The 15,504-nt window shown below is 43.0% G+C and overlaps 1 long non-coding RNA gene across 1 annotated transcript in view; it reads left to right on the top strand.

Moving 5' to 3' along the window:
• Nucleotides 1–7,826: 7,826 nt before the first annotated feature.
• Nucleotides 7,827–15,504, top strand: part of LOC147340900 (uncharacterized) — a 55,782-nt gene continuing 48,104 nt past the window's right edge. Inside the window, exon 1 of the long non-coding RNA XR_015159029.1 lies at nucleotides 7,827–8,225. This is a non-coding gene — a long non-coding RNA (uncharacterized LOC147340900). The remainder of the gene's footprint in view (nucleotides 8,226–15,504) is intronic.

The raw sequence follows: 15,504 nt of genomic DNA on the forward strand, positions 1-15,504 counted from the left end.
TCAGGCAATGCCTTGACACTCCCATCAGTTTGTTTGTTCCAGAATCCTCATGTACTGCAAGCTCTGATTTTTGGTGACTGCATAACTTTTGTTTCTTCTGGCTCCATGTCTGATGACCCTGGTTTTGTGGCTGTCCAGAATTGTCAATAACACTCAGACTCCCTTGCCTGATGCCAGTAAAACCAGTTAGTGTACAAACATGAGCTCAAATCATCTATGCCTGCACACACTCAAATCACAAGTACAGCATGGTGCTTAAGAGCCCAACCTTTGGGAGCAGGCGTATCTGGGTTAATATTCACTCTCTACAGTAGCTCTGTATCTTGGTCTCTGTAAACCTCTATTTCCTCATCTAAAAATGGAGATAACAACATAATCTCACAGCGTTGTTAAAAGGACTAAAACAGATAATGCACATAAAGTGCTCAGTACCTGCCATTTAAGGAGTGCTCCATAATGGCAAGACTCATTATTATTGGCCTGATTTCCCCCTATTTTCTGTTGTCATGACATTGTATAGGCATATGGTAACTTTGAGTATTTGGTTTTTCTCATTTGTTTTACCACTGAAAATGTTTTGTCTTCTCCTTCAGAGAAGACAGGTGGCAATACACCACTGAGGATCAGTATGAAGGTTCAGAGGCACTCTAGCAGAGGGATTGAAACTGTGGGGTCTAGAACCAGATTTGCTTGGATTTGAATCCTGATTCTATCATTTATTAGCTATGTGATCCTGTACAACTTATTTACTACTCTGAACCTTAGTTTTCCAATTTTAAAATGGAGATAATAGTAGTACCTGTTTTTTATGTAGGGAGATAGGGATTAAATGAATGGATATATGTACTCACATATGTATATATATACACACAAACACATATATAGCATTTGACACAGAACCTGACGTTTCATGTTGGTAATGTTAAAAAGCATTGAATGGACAGAATTAATAGAAGAAGGGAATTTTGTGGGAGTGGGGGGCATTTGTATAAACACAGCCTGAAACTCAGCCCCAGTATCAAAGGACCATCCTGAGTGAGCACCTGAATGAATCACACTTGTTTTTTTGGCAGTGTGTACATCCAGCTTACTTACCAAAGTACACCTTACTGTGGTCCAGGTGTACTTTGCTTTGATAAAATGTATGAACAAACTAGTAAAGAAATAATGAACCTCTACCACAAGACTCTCAGCTTAATGCTAGGGCCTGTGGAAATACATATGAAGAAGAGGAAATGTTCTCTGTCCTTGGGGAACCTACAGTGTTGGCTGTACAGATGAGATTAACAGCATTGAAACATTATGAGAAAGTTCAGTTAAGTTCAGTCACTCAGTTGTGTCCGACTCTTTGCGACCCCATGAACCGTAGCACGCCAGGCCTCCCTGTCCATCACCGACTCCCAGAGTTCACTCAAACTCATGTCCATCGAGTTGGTGATGCCATCCAGCCATCTCATCCTCTGTTGTCCCCTTCTCCTCCTGCCCTCAATCTTTCCCAGCATCAGCGTCTTCTCAAATGAGTCAGCTCTTCACATCAGGTAGCCAAAGTATTGGAGTTTCAGCTTCAACATCAGTCCTTCCAATGAACACCCAGGACTGATCTCTTTTAAGATGGACTGGTTGGCTCTCCTTGCAGTCCGAGGGACTCTCAAGAGTCTTCTCCAACACCACAGTTCAAAAGCGTCAATTCTTTGGTGCTCAGTTTTCTTTATAGTCCAACTCTCACATCCATACATGACCACTGGAAAAACAATAGCTTTGATTAGATGGACCATTGTTGGCAAAGTAATATCTCTGCTTTTCAATATGCTATCTAGGTTGGTCGTAACTTTCCTTCCAAGGAGCAAGCGTCTTTTAATTTCAGGGCTGCAATCACCATCTGCAGTGATTTTGGAGCCCAGAAAAATAAAGTCAGCCACTGTTTCCACTGTTTCCCCATCTATTTGCCATGAAGTGATGGGATCGGATGCTATAATCTTAGTTTTCTGAATGTTGAGCTTTAAGCCAACTTTTTCACTCTCCTCTTTCACTTGCATCAAGAGGCTCTTTAGTTCTTCTTCACTTTCTGCCATAAGGGTGGTGTCATCTGCATATCTGAGGTTATTGATATTTCTCCCAGCAATCTTGATTCCAGCTTGTGCTTCTTCCAGCCCAGTGATTCTCATGATGTTCTCTGCATATAAGTTAAATAAGCAGGGTGACAATATATAGGCTTGACGTACTCCTTTTCCTATCTGGAACCAGTCTGTTGTTCCATGTCCAGTTCTAACTGTTGCTTCCTGACCTGTATATAGGTTTCTCAAGAGGCAGGTCAGGTGGTCTGGTATTCCCATCTCTTTCAGAATTTTCCACAGTTTCTTGTGATCCACACAGTCAAAGGCTTTGGCATAGTCAGTAAAGCAGAAGTAGATGTTTTTCTGGAACTCTCTTGCTTTTTCCATGAACCATCAGATGTTGGCAATTTGTACACGAGAGTATTAAGTGCTAAATGGTGTAGCAGAGTTGGTAAGTGCTGCAAGAATCCAGAGAAGGGGGAGGGGAAGGAGGCCAGAGAGAGGAAAGGCTTCTTGGAGTTATTGTTTTGAGCTGGGCTTTTCAGGATGGGGAAGATCTGGCTGGGAGAAGGGGAAGGGTAAATAAGAGGTGCTTATCACAATGCTTAAGGAATAATTAGGGATTCTTTTAAGTACTTGACACTCACAGAATTTCAGGACTCGATTTACAAAAAGTTCTGCTTACTCATGCAAACATTTTGGATCGTGCTGGACTGGGACAGAAAGATTTGGGGTCTTGCTTCATCCTCACACTAAGTATTTGTGTTCACGTGTTCAAATTTCCTTCTATTTTTTAGGCTTCTGTTTCCTCACTATAAAGTGAGAGGGCTGAACTTAATAACTTCTAAGATCCATTCCTACTCTGAAGACAGCCATGTGCATTGCTAATGTCTCTGGGCCTGGCACTGTATACTTATCAATTTACTAACAACCCTTGTGATGGAATACTCTTGTATCACCTGTTTTATAGAGGAGGGAACAAAGGTTCAGGAAGGTTATGTAAAATACTCAAGGTTTGTCATGCAAGAGGGTCATGAACCTGTATCACTAGTACCATGTGATATAGTTAGTTTCTGTATGGAGGAGATTTACAAAGAAGTAGCAGAACACATGTGGTCCCCTGAACTCTCATCATGCCACAGCACAGACCAGCCGTAGATGTTCTACATGCATGCGTGTTCTGTGTGGCCAAGGTTCTGGCATGGTTGGACTCTGGGCCAGTACACTGGACTTGGGGCAGAGAGCAGTCCAAGTGTGAGAGTGAGCCCTATCCCAGATTCAGATTACATTTATAGGTTAATCTAAGAGGAGCTGGACTTCTCTGGTGGCTCAGATGGTAAAGAATCCATGTGCAATGCAGGAGACCCAGGTTTGATCATGGGTGGGGAAGATCCCCTGGAGGAGGAAATGGCAACCCACTCCAGTATTCTTGCCTGGAGAATCCCGTGGACAGAGGAGCCTATTGGGCTACAAGAGTCAGACATGACTTGGTAACTAAACTACCACCAAGAGGAGCTAGGGGCCACCTAGTTTTTTAAGTGACAAGAAATATGTCAAAGGATCTCTCAGCCCTGGGGCCACACCAAGGAACAGGCATCTAGGGCATCAGGATCCACATACTAAAGTTGATAGGAACAGACTTGCATACCCAGCGTGGTGACAGTAGCCGAAAGCCTAATCTCTTTGCAGTCAAGTTCAGTGCAGCTGAGCAGACTCTTGGTCATATTACCAAAAGGTGGAGGAAATGAGCCACCAGTGTCATCTGGATATGTCTCTTAACTAGGACAGCCAGCAGAGTTGGAATCAAACACAGGCAGTGTGGTGCCAGAGCCCTCACTCTTAACCAGTGAACTGTCAATTCTTATGTGAGGTGCTCACTCACTTCAGTCATGTCTGATTCTTTGCGACCTTGTGGACTGTAGCCCGCCAAGCTCCTCAGTCCAAGGGATTCTCCAGGAAAGAATACCGGAGTGGATTGCCATACCCTCCTCCAGGGGATCGTCCCTATCTAGGGGTCAAACCTGGGTCTCCTGCATTTCCTGTATGGCAGGTGGATTCTTTTTACCGCTGAGCCACCGGAGAAGCCCTGTCAATTCCTATATTTCTGCTAAATATAGTGGTGGTTTTATATGTAGGGAAAGCAAGATAACTTTCCAGCCAGTACAGTCTGAATTTGAATCCTGGCTCCTCCACTTACCACATGTGAGGTAAGTTATTTAATCTCTCTAAGCCTGTTTCCCTAATTGCACAGTGATAAAAATAATACCTGTGTGGGTACAAGTGGCGTCGCTTCAGTTGTGTCCCACTCTTTGTGACCACATGGACTACAGCCCACCAGGCTCTTTTGTCCATGGGATTCTCCAGGCAAGAATAATGGGGTGGGTAGCCATTCCCTTCTGCAGGGGATTTTCCCAGCCCAGGGATCAAACCCTCATCTCCTGCTGCTCCTGCATTGCAGGCGGATTATTTACTGCTGAGCCACCAGGCAAGACCCCCAAATAATCCCTACCTCCCAGGTTTATTCTTGAGGATTAAATGAGATAATAAATGGAAAGTTCCTAGAACCCTGCCTGAGGGTATAGGAGGTGCTTAGAAAATATGGCTCCTGTCAGCCGGCTCACCTTCTAAAAGGGCTCAGTTCTGAGATAATCCACAAGATGTCCCCCTCTCAAAAGAAAGTTCTCTAGCAGGGCTATGTGTTATAAATATGTATATCTGAAGATCTGAGTTCTTGAAAAATGACTTTCACGTCCATGCCTGCCTGTGCAAAAACATATATTGAACCATGTGCCCAGGAAGAAATCATAGTTGGCTTTGCAACCAATGCACATATGGCTCTCGAGGCAGTTCTAAGGCAGGCCGGTTGCTTTCCAGGCTGTGTGTGGGCTGCCACTGCATCCCTACAGTACAGCCCAAGCAGGATGTAGTGGAAGGACTTTGAGGATCTGTAATTATGTTCCTTTCTCAAGTCCTGAGAGAAATATATGAATCTTGAGGGGTGTGCATGTATGTGGACGTGTGTGTGTTTGCTTGTGGAGGCACATTTGCGTGCCCATGTACATACTGGGGGCAGACAGAGGTTGGGGGACAGAGGTTGCCCCCACCTCTCTGAAAATTTTGCACTAGACATGGAAGCATCCTTTCACTTCCTGCTATTCTGAGGAGTTTATTTTTGGTGGGTCCTTGTGGTACAGGACACAAGTTCAGAAAGATACTCTGCTGTTTGTGTGGAACAGATAATACCAGGCCTAAAATAATGACATGCATTCAGGATGATGGAACAATAAGAAATCTAAGTGTAGAAGCTGCTTCTGCAGCAGGAGCAATATAGTTGTAGAGTCATTTATTTATTTAACCACTTGAAAAAACACTTCCTCTTGGTCAACACAGGAGGAAGAAAACAGCTGTTTTTGATTCTTTCTTGCCTTCCATTCCACTCATTTGCATACTGTAAAGGGCCTACAACCTGGCGACCACTTTGTCCTTTAGTTTTTTGTACATGAGCTTGCGTCTCCTAAGGATAATTTCCTTTGTTGTTTCTCAATGAAGGGTGACAGTGTCTTGGCTGCTAAAGCTGCATCACACTGCTTTTTTTCTGAGAAGAGAAAATGGCCTTTCTATTTTTCTTGCAAACTTCCCAATATTCTGGATATTTTAGGCAAAGTTCATCATGGCCCTGTTTGGGGTAGAGCAGGTCTGGGTTGGGACTGCTGAAAGATCTTTTGGCATCTGAGAAACTAAGATACTGAGACTCACAAGAAAAGTCTTTTGCACCCTTCAAGAAATCCTCTCTTCCCAGGTGCTCAGAGTCCTTATGCTGCCTCCACTGTGCCCGCGTTGTTTCACCTAGACTGACCCTTTCTGGACAACACTCTAAGAGCCAGATTTTTTTTTTTCCAGGTCTACGTCCTTTGCCTGAATCTCTGATCCACAGTGTCTTTTCCTCTGTTTCCCAAGATTGTCCTTGGCTTCATGCTTTTCAAACTGGATTTAGCAAAGCCTGGGTGTACATGACAGTGTGGCAGGGGGTATATATAGCCTCCTCTGGACTGTCACTTTTTCTTGGTGGCAATTCATTTGAATATATTCCGGAATAGAATGCAAAATTCTCTCAAATCTTTAAGATAAAATAATTAAGTAATGCCCATTGAGTACTTACTGTATACAAGGCTCTAAGTGCTTGGTATGTATTAATGAGGCTCATCCTCACAGCAACTTGAAGAAGTAGGTTACTATATTTAACCCAATTATGCTCTGTGCTGTGCTTAGTCGCTCAGTCATTTTCAACTCTTTGCCACCCTATGGACTGTAGCCCACCAGGCTCCTCTGTCCATGGGGATTCTCCAGGCAAGAATACTGGAGTGAGTTGCTATGCCCTGCTCCAGGGCATTGTCCCAACCCAGGAATCGAACCCAGGTGTCCTTTATTGCAGGTGGATTCTTTACTATCTGAGCCACCAGGGAACCCAATTACATGAATGAGAAAACTAAGGCTTGGGGTGATTAAATGACTTGTTCAAGATCAAAGATCTGGGTAAGTGGTAGTCTGGCTGAAAATCCATGCTCTTAGCTACAATCTTGTATTTGCTGACAAGGACAGATTGGACTATACCCTCCAGACCTAAGGAGATTTCTCTGTCCTTAGTGTAAAGTGCAGCTGTTCTGTTAAATGGATGTATATAGCTTGGCCTGAACCTTTGAATGAGGTAACCTTCACTTAAAGGAATAATTCTGATATTGGGTTGGGGGAGCATGTTGCAGGTCAGTGGAGGAGATAGCTTGAGATAATGTAACCAAGTCCAAAGTATCCAAGAGACAAGGTGTAGAGGCAAGGAATATGACTTTATTTGGAAAGCTGGCAGACCGAGAATATTGTCTCAAAATAACCATCTAATGGGGATCTGGATGTCAGGTTCTTTTATAGAGCAGAGATGGGGGGAAGTGAGGACACAAAGTAAAAAGGCCATTAATCTTGCAAATATCTTTTAGAATGGCAAGCCTCAGGCAGGGGAGGTTTAACTTCTTCCTTCCTGCCATCCACAAGTGGACAGGGTCCTGAACAAAGGCACTTTAGTTAACAGAGGAGAGGGGTGCAAGGTTCCCTGAGGCAGCCCATTTATGTATGATTATAATAACAAAAGCAATGAAAAGCAAGTCCAAGAAACATTTCTGTCCTGAAGTCAGAATTGGTTTTTCCCTGCAATGGTAGTTACCACTCTATGTTGTTAAATCAAAGACCAGAAGTTAGTCATCTTCTGTCTACTCATAAGATCAGGGATATAAATGGGTTTGGCAGATAGGAGCTTTAGTCCATATCACTAAGGGTAATCCATATGTTGAAGCCGTAACCCTGCAATGTGGGCTTCCCTGGTGGCTCGGCTGCTAAAGAATTCACCTGCAATGCAGGAGACCTGGGTTCGATCTCTGGGTTGGGACGATCCCCTGGAGAAGGGAATGGTTACCCACTCCAGCGCTCTGGTCTGGAGAATTCCATGGACTTTATAGTCCATGGGGTCGCAAAGAGTCAACGAATGAGCGACTTTTACTTTCACTTTTCAATCGCGCAATGTGGCTGTATTCGGAGATACAGTTTAGGAGAAACTAATTAAGGGTAAGTGAAGTCCTAAGGCTGGGACCCTGATTGGTTGGGACTAGTATTCTTACAAGAGACATCTTGAGTGCTATTATGCTTGTGTGTGTGTGTGTATTTTCTTTCTCTCCTCCTTCCTCCCTTCTCTTTCCACCTTTCCTCTCCCTTGCTTTCCACGCATGCGCACAAAGAAGAGGTCATGCGAACACATAGCAAGATGGAGGTTGGTCTACAAGCCAAGAGAAGAGGCCTCAGAATGAAGCCAACCTTTCCAGCGCCTTGATTTTGAACTTCTTAGTCTCCAGAACTTTGAGAAATGTATTTCTGTTGTTTAAAACACGCAGTCTGTGATATTTTGCTAGAGCAGACCTAGCAAGTCTTCCCTGGTGGCTCAGTGATAAAGAATCTGCCTGCAATGCAGGAAACACAGGTTTGATCCCTGAGCCAGGAAGAACTGGAGACAGCAGTGGCAACCCATTCCAGTATTCTTGCCTGGAGAATTCCACAGACAGAGGAGCCTGGCGGACTACAGTCCATGGGGTTGCAGAGTGGGACATGGCTGAGCGACTAAACAACAACAGAGTAAGTTAATACAGGCAAGATCTGTCGTTTTCCTCTATTTTATAGATTAAATGTAATCTTAGAGCTCCCAACATGTTTTTATGGGCAGGAAATTCAATCTCAGTTATTTAGGGGGTTTCCTATGTTCCTACATGAGATAATTGGTGAGTCCTGGGCTTTTGTTAGGCCAGAAAATCAGGTGAGGGCCAGGTCCTTAGTGCTAAGTGGTTCCAGCTTTGCTTGCTCCTTGGGATCCCAGAGGTTGCCATTAGCAGGCTCCTGTTGATTGGTTTTGGGCACTGCTTCTCTGAGTGGACCCAAAGATGCTGCTCACAAGGTCTTTCCTTTTGACTGCTGACCTGTGTGGTTCACTGTGTTTGCATGCAGAGCACTGTCTTTGTCACTCAGTTCTCTGACCTCTTTCAGTCTCAGTGGGAAGGAATGCAACTCTGTCTTGGGCTCAGTGGCTTCCCCTTCCCAGCTCAGAGCTCTTCTCTGTATGGAATGATACAGCAGAATTGCCTTCATTCATCCTTTAGACCAGGAGTCGAAGAACTTTTTGTGTAAAGGTTCAGATATGTTGGTTTGTGGGTTATATGGTCTCCCATATAACCCAGCTGAGGTTGCAAACACCTCAGCTAGAGAGCAGTCACATGCAATTTGTAAATGAGTGGGTGTGCTCTTCCAATGAAACTTCAGTTATGAGCACCAAATTTGAATTTAATGTAATTTTCATGTCACGAAATATTCTTTTTTATTTTCTTCCCCCCAACCATTGTTTAAAAAAGAATTAAAAAACATTCTTAGTTCACAGGCTATACAAAAACAGTCAGTGGGCCTGGTTTTGAGTTGAGATGTAGATTTCTGATCTGTTTTAGACTTTTGCAACTCGAAGTGTGGGTGCATGGACCAGCAGTGTTAGCATCATCTGTGAACTTGTTAGAAATGCAGAACTTCAGGCCTCACTACAGACCCACCCAATAGGAATCAGAGTTTTAATAAGATCTCTGGTGAGGCACATTAAAGTTTTGTGAGAAGCAGTTTAGAAACACAGAGCTGGCTTCTCATTTCTGGACACTGGGGAGGGAAGAGCAGATGCTAACATCAGTTAGCAGTTTTCTTTCCTCACTTCCATTCATTGCTATCTCAACATTGACCTTCCTACCCGATTTCTGCTGTCGCCCTTTCCTGAGTGGGGCAGCACTTAATAATGTGAGTTACAGCCAGCATTCCATTAGCCATACTAATCCACAATCATTAGCACTTGACCTTAGAATGAGTCATTTGATGTTTTTACTTTCTATATTCTGGCTTACTTCTTTCAATGTTAACATTCCCACTTTCTGAGTTGAGCAGCAGCTGAGTATTAGGGAAGAGATGCCTTGGGGGCATTCTTGGAAATAATGTCAGAATAGCCTGGAATTAAAATTTTGTTGTGGCTAATCCCCACAGTATTAGCAAATTCAGTAATACAATGCATGGACCACTAACATTTGCTGGAGCAAATATCACAAAACTGGCAGAATTTTTTTCAACTGCACATAGTTTTTAGGTACTGTATTAGTTTTTGTTTGGCAGGCTTTTTAAAAAATTGTGGGTTTTTTTCCCTAGACTAATATTAAAATATGTGCATATCATGAGCTCACATCTGTGGGCATAGGGAGCTCAGAGGTGTGGGGGAAAGTCTCCCTGACACTAAAATTTTCTTGTAGATAATCCCTGCAATGATGTGGAACAGCCTCATGAGGTGACAGTGTATCGATAATTAAGATGTGTTTTGCCTGCCTTGGGCCCTTTACCATCACACTCTTTCTCAGTCTTCCTTGGTGAGTTGTATACCAACAGTCTCATCACTAATTATCAGTGGTTCCTGCCTGAGATTCCCAGAACCCCAGTTTTGTGGAAACGGGAGACAGACTCCTGCTTTTCTCTTCTTTCTAAATCTTGCAGTCGTTAAAGTTTGATTTCCGTTAATGCATGAATGTCACCACCCCAATGAAAATGCAGCTCTTCTGTGTGTGTTTTGATTAACTTGTCAGAGGCCAGGCAAGGAGAGGTAGGAACAGCAGTCCTGCTCCTGCGCTCTGTTATTTCTGCTTACATTACTTGTCACATCTGTCAGTTTCAGGAACATTCATATATATGGAGCCCTTAATTTTAGTACTTTAATTATCTTGGATGCTCAAGGACACAATTAATGTATCATGTTGGTCACATTGATGCGTTACAAAGACAGTAGGTGGCCTTGCAAGAAATGTGGGCTTAGGGAGTGGGTTTCCAAAGTGCTTGTGCATGTGGCAGAGTAACTAGGTAAATTCCCTTGGGTCTTGGCCTCTGGAGGGTCAGCCTCTGAAATAAATCCCGTATATTTACTTTGGTCTTCAAAATGCTAATAAGACTTTTTCGTCATATCCTGCTCCTCAATCTTTTTAGTCTACACACCACCCAACTTGACTCTCCATCTTCCCTAACAGTGATTCATGTGCTAATCTCATCTTCCTGATGGATTGGAAAACAATAATGAGTAACTTTTATGGAGTGTTTACTCTGGCTTCCCCAATAGCTCAGTTGGTAAAGAATCTGCCTGCAGTGCAGGAGACCCCAGTTTGATTGCTGGGTCAGGAAGATCCCCTGCAGAAGGGATAGGCTACCCACTCCAGTATTCTTGGGCTTCGCTTGTGGCTCAGCTGATAAATAATCCGCCTGCAATGCTGGAGACCTGGGTTTGGAAGATCTGGAGAAGGGAGAGGCTACCCACTCCAGTATTCTGGCCTAGAGAATTCCATGGATTGTATAGTCCATGGGGTCACAAACAGTTGGACACGACTGAGCAAATTTCACTTCACTTTACTCTGTGCCTGCTGCTGCTGCTGCTGCTAAGTTGCTTCAGTCATGTCCGACTCTGTGCGACCCTAGAGACGGCAGCCCACCAGGCTCCCCTGTCCCTGGGATTCTCCAGGCAAGAATACTGGAGTGGGTTGCCATTTCCTTCTCCAATGAATGAAAGTGAAAAGTGAAAGTGAAGTCGCTCAGTCATGTCTGACTCCTAGCGACCCCATGGACTGCAGCCCACCAGGCTCCTCTGTCCAGGGGATTTGCCAGGCAAGAGTACAGGAGTGGGGTACCATTGCCTTCCCCGTACTCTGTGCCTGGTACCTTGCAGATGCTATCATATTTAGTCCTCTCACAGCAACCCTTCAAGGTATGTACTATTTTTATCCCCAATTTCTAGATGAGGAATCTAAAGAATAGTAACTTGCTCAAGGCCACATGACTAGTATGTTCTGGAGCTAGGATTTTGGCTGTGATTCTAGGGCACAGGCTCTCAATTACTGTGTTATACCACACTCAACTCAAATAATAATAGCTTACAATTACTGAGTGCTTGCTTACCTTTTGACCAAACATGTGCTAAGTTTTTCATATGTATTAACTCACTAATCCTCTTAAAATTCTGTAAACTAGATTTTATTATTATCCCCAATTTTCAGGGAAAGAAACTGGGGCACAGAGATGTTGAATAACTTAACAATTCACACCATTAAATGATTATAGACAGAAGCAGTCTTTGGTCACAGAGTGATCTGACTGCATTCTTAATCACTCTCTTATATTACCTTCTGGGCTTCCCTGGTGGTTCAGATGGTAAAGAATCTGCCTGCAATGCAGGAGACCCAGGTTCAATCTCCAGGTCAGGAAGATCCCCTGGAGAAGGGAATGGCAACCCACTCCAGTATTTTTGCCTGGAGAATTCCAGGGACAGAGGAGTCTAGCAGGCTATAGTCCATGGCATTGCAGAGTCATACACACCTGAGTGACTAACACCCACACTACCTTCTAGTATACTATACTGGGCCAAGGCAGGGGATGTCAAAGAGTGAGGTATGTCCATCTGGGGAGAGAATGGAGAGAGAATGGGGAGGTAGTGGGAGCCACTATGCACTTTCTGCTAACTGTTACATGCGGGAATGTAAGCACAGTGTCCTCAGAGCTGCCAGTTTTTAAAAGAGAAGCCCCAAATCTGGAACTTTACATGAAATTTCTGTATTTTAAATATTGGCAACAAATTCCAATTTTTAAAAAGCAGCATTCTAGATTACAGGAAAATCTGTTGATAAGAAACCTTAAATTATAGATAAGGATATTTAATTCACAGACTTAGAAAATATTTGAGTGCTTCTTATAAACACTCTTGTGGCTCAGCTGTAAAGAATCCGCCTGCCAATAAAGGAGACTCAGGTCAAGTTCAATCCCTGGGTCAGGAAGATCACCTGGAAAAGGAAATGGCAACCCACTCCAGTATCCTTGCCTGGAGAGTTCCATGGTCAGAGGAGCCTGGCGGTCTACAGTCCACTGGGTCACAAAAGAGTTGGACACCACTTAGTGACTAAACAACAACAACATATGAACACTGCTAATTCTAGATACTATTGTTCAGTGTAAGGACTTTCTGTTTTCTCTGTTAATTCTCAGTGTTGATTAAAAAATTGACTCCCTCCCTGATTTCACTGGTAGCAAATCAGTTTAAATGATGGTTTATTTATATTTTAGAGTTTAATTCCTTAGCAATGCTGTAAGATTGTTGGAAGAAAAATGTAGGCACACAGAGTTTAATACACCAAGGACGAATGTTAAATTCTCTTATCTTTTCCCCAAATGTGGATAGTTGTATGTAGAAATAAATATACATTTATGTAAACTTTGATTGCAGTGAACAAAACACACATATTATGCCACACACACGGGGATGCGCCTGTACAACACATCTGTCAGCCACATCTGATCAGTGGGCTGCCAGATCCCAACCTCTGAGTTAGGGAATGCATCCTTTTTTCCCCTGTCTGCAGTTCCTAGCCTATTACTGGGTTTATAGTAGGCACTAACTAAAGACATATTGCTCTTGTGTGTTCTTGTGCTTGTCTCAAACCTGATGACCTCTCTCAGGCCATGTCTGTCAATCTCCACTAAGAGAATTTCCTTGCTGTTTTTCTGAGCTGGCACCCAGTTTTTCTTATTCGTAGGGCATTTACAAATGAATTGGAAGGGGCTCTGATCTATCCTCTGCAGAAGCTGTTTCCATAAAATATTTCTCAAAACAAAAAAAAACAGCAAGTGAAGGTGGCCTGGAGGTTTCCAATCCTGGCTGGATATTAGTCACCTAGAGATCTTTTAATAATGCTGATTCTAGAGTTCCAGACTCAAATTCTGATTTGAATGGTCTGTAGTGGGACCCTGGGCATCAGTAGTTTTTAATAAAAGCTCCCCTGTTATTCTAATCTGCAGCCAGTGTTGAAAACTGATCCAACTGATGAATATGTTTGTCAAAAGGTCCCAAATGTCCACTCTGGGACTTGATAGACTGCTTTCTCCTTCACTAAAATAGGAGAGTTTTGTAAGGTAAAGAGTCAGATGAGGGTCATCATATCTTTATGTATTTTTTTTTTTTTTTGTAAGCCAGACTACTGTTCTGTCTAGTTCTTCTGTAGTGGCTGTGTGAAAAGGCAAGAACATGGGCTAAAAGGTATGTATTTGATATTGAAGAGGGTGTGGCAGGTAGTAGTAGCTTCTGAAATGGCTCCCAAGGATATTCTCCTCTTTTATGGAGGCTAGACCTGGTGACTTCTTTCTAACAAATATTATACAGCAGAAGCAATAGGATTTCCCTTCTATGATTAAGTTACGGAAGGTTGTAACCTCCATCTTGCTGGCTCTTTCTCTTTGGCTCTGTTGCTTGCTCTGATGTAACAAGTTGCTAATCTAGGGGAAGTCCATATGACAAAAAAAATGAGATGAGTTCCCAATGAGGAACTGAGGCCTTCGGTACAAAAGCCTATGTACTGATTGCAGCCCTAACCAACACCTTGGCTGCAGCCTTTTAAGAGACCTTGAGTCAAAGGAACGGCCTACCTTGAGCCAAAGGAACTGCCTAAGCCATGCTTAGGTTTCTGACCCATGGTGAAATTATAAATGTCTGCTGTTTTAAGCTACTAAGTTTTGGAATTATTTGTTATACAGCAATAGAGAACTTACAGAGGGGATGATGAGGAATTCTGTTTACAGTAGGAGATTAAGAAGTGATTCCCCAACTTCAGCATACATTGAATTTCCTTGGGTAACAATAAAATGCAGATTCCTAGGCTATACCCTTAGAAGCTTTCAATTCATTTGATCTGAGGTGAGTCTTAGGAATATGCATCTATATCATACACCCTAGATGTTTCTGATGCAGGTGTTCTTTGGAATTACATTTCCAGAACTACCAGCCGGGAAGTGGAGTAAGCCTTTGGAGAGGCAGAGAAAATGTTGGAGGACCAGTGATTGCTAAGGGGGTATTGGACCAGTGGAGCAGGATTTCTGGAAGGCTTTTGGATCAATTGGGGCTTGTCTGGTGGCTGAGATGGTCAAGAATCTGCCTGCAATTCAGAAGATGTGGGTTCGATCCCTGGGTTGGGAGGATCCCCTGGAGAAGGGAATGGCAACCCACTCCAGTATTCTTTCCTGGAGAATCCCCATGGACAGAGGAAGCTGGTGGGTTGCAGTCCATGATGTCACAAAGAGTCAGACACAACTGAGTGACTAACCCTTTTTTAAAATTAATTAGGTGACATGTTGAAAGGAGTATTGAACTTTGAACTAAAAGAAGTCTTGTTGAAATTCTGCCATTTGCAGCAATGTGGATGGACCTAGAGAATATTATGTTTGGTGAAATACATCAGACAGAGAAAGACAGATGCTATGTGATATCACTAATATGTGGAATCTAAAAAAAAACCAATACTAGCAAATGTGTCTGCAAAACAAAAGCACTCACTCACAGACAAGGAAAACAAACTAATGGTTACTAAAGAGGAGTAGGGAGAGCGGAAGGACAAACTAGAGGTAGGGCATGAAAGAGATACAAATCAATATGTATAAAATATATAAGCAACAAGGATATATTATATAGCATGGAGAATTATAGCCATTATCTGGTAGTAATTTATAATCTGCAAGAATACTTACACTTGAAACTAATATAAAGTTGTAAATCAGTTATACTTCAAAAATAATAAGATAAAAGAAGACTTGGAAGTCAGAAGATTAGCCCAATGATGGTATACTAGATGAGTTGAAGGGAGAGACACTAGAATCAGGGCCCAGGGTAGCATGAGGTGATAAAAGCCTGGACACAGGATGCTGGAATTGGGGACAGGGAGGAAAGGCATGAAGCATATTTTAAAGGAAGTTTTGAAGGACTTGATCACCGACAATAGAGATAGGATCTGAGAAAGAGAGAGATTTCAAGCCTGAGCAATTGGAA

Source organism: Bos grunniens, chromosome X (genome assembly GCF_055505025.1).
Source record: "Bos grunniens cultivar Pamir isolate PY7600 chromosome X, Bosgru_T2T1.0, whole genome shotgun sequence".
Lineage (NCBI taxonomy): Eukaryota > Metazoa > Chordata > Mammalia > Artiodactyla > Bovidae > Bos > Bos grunniens.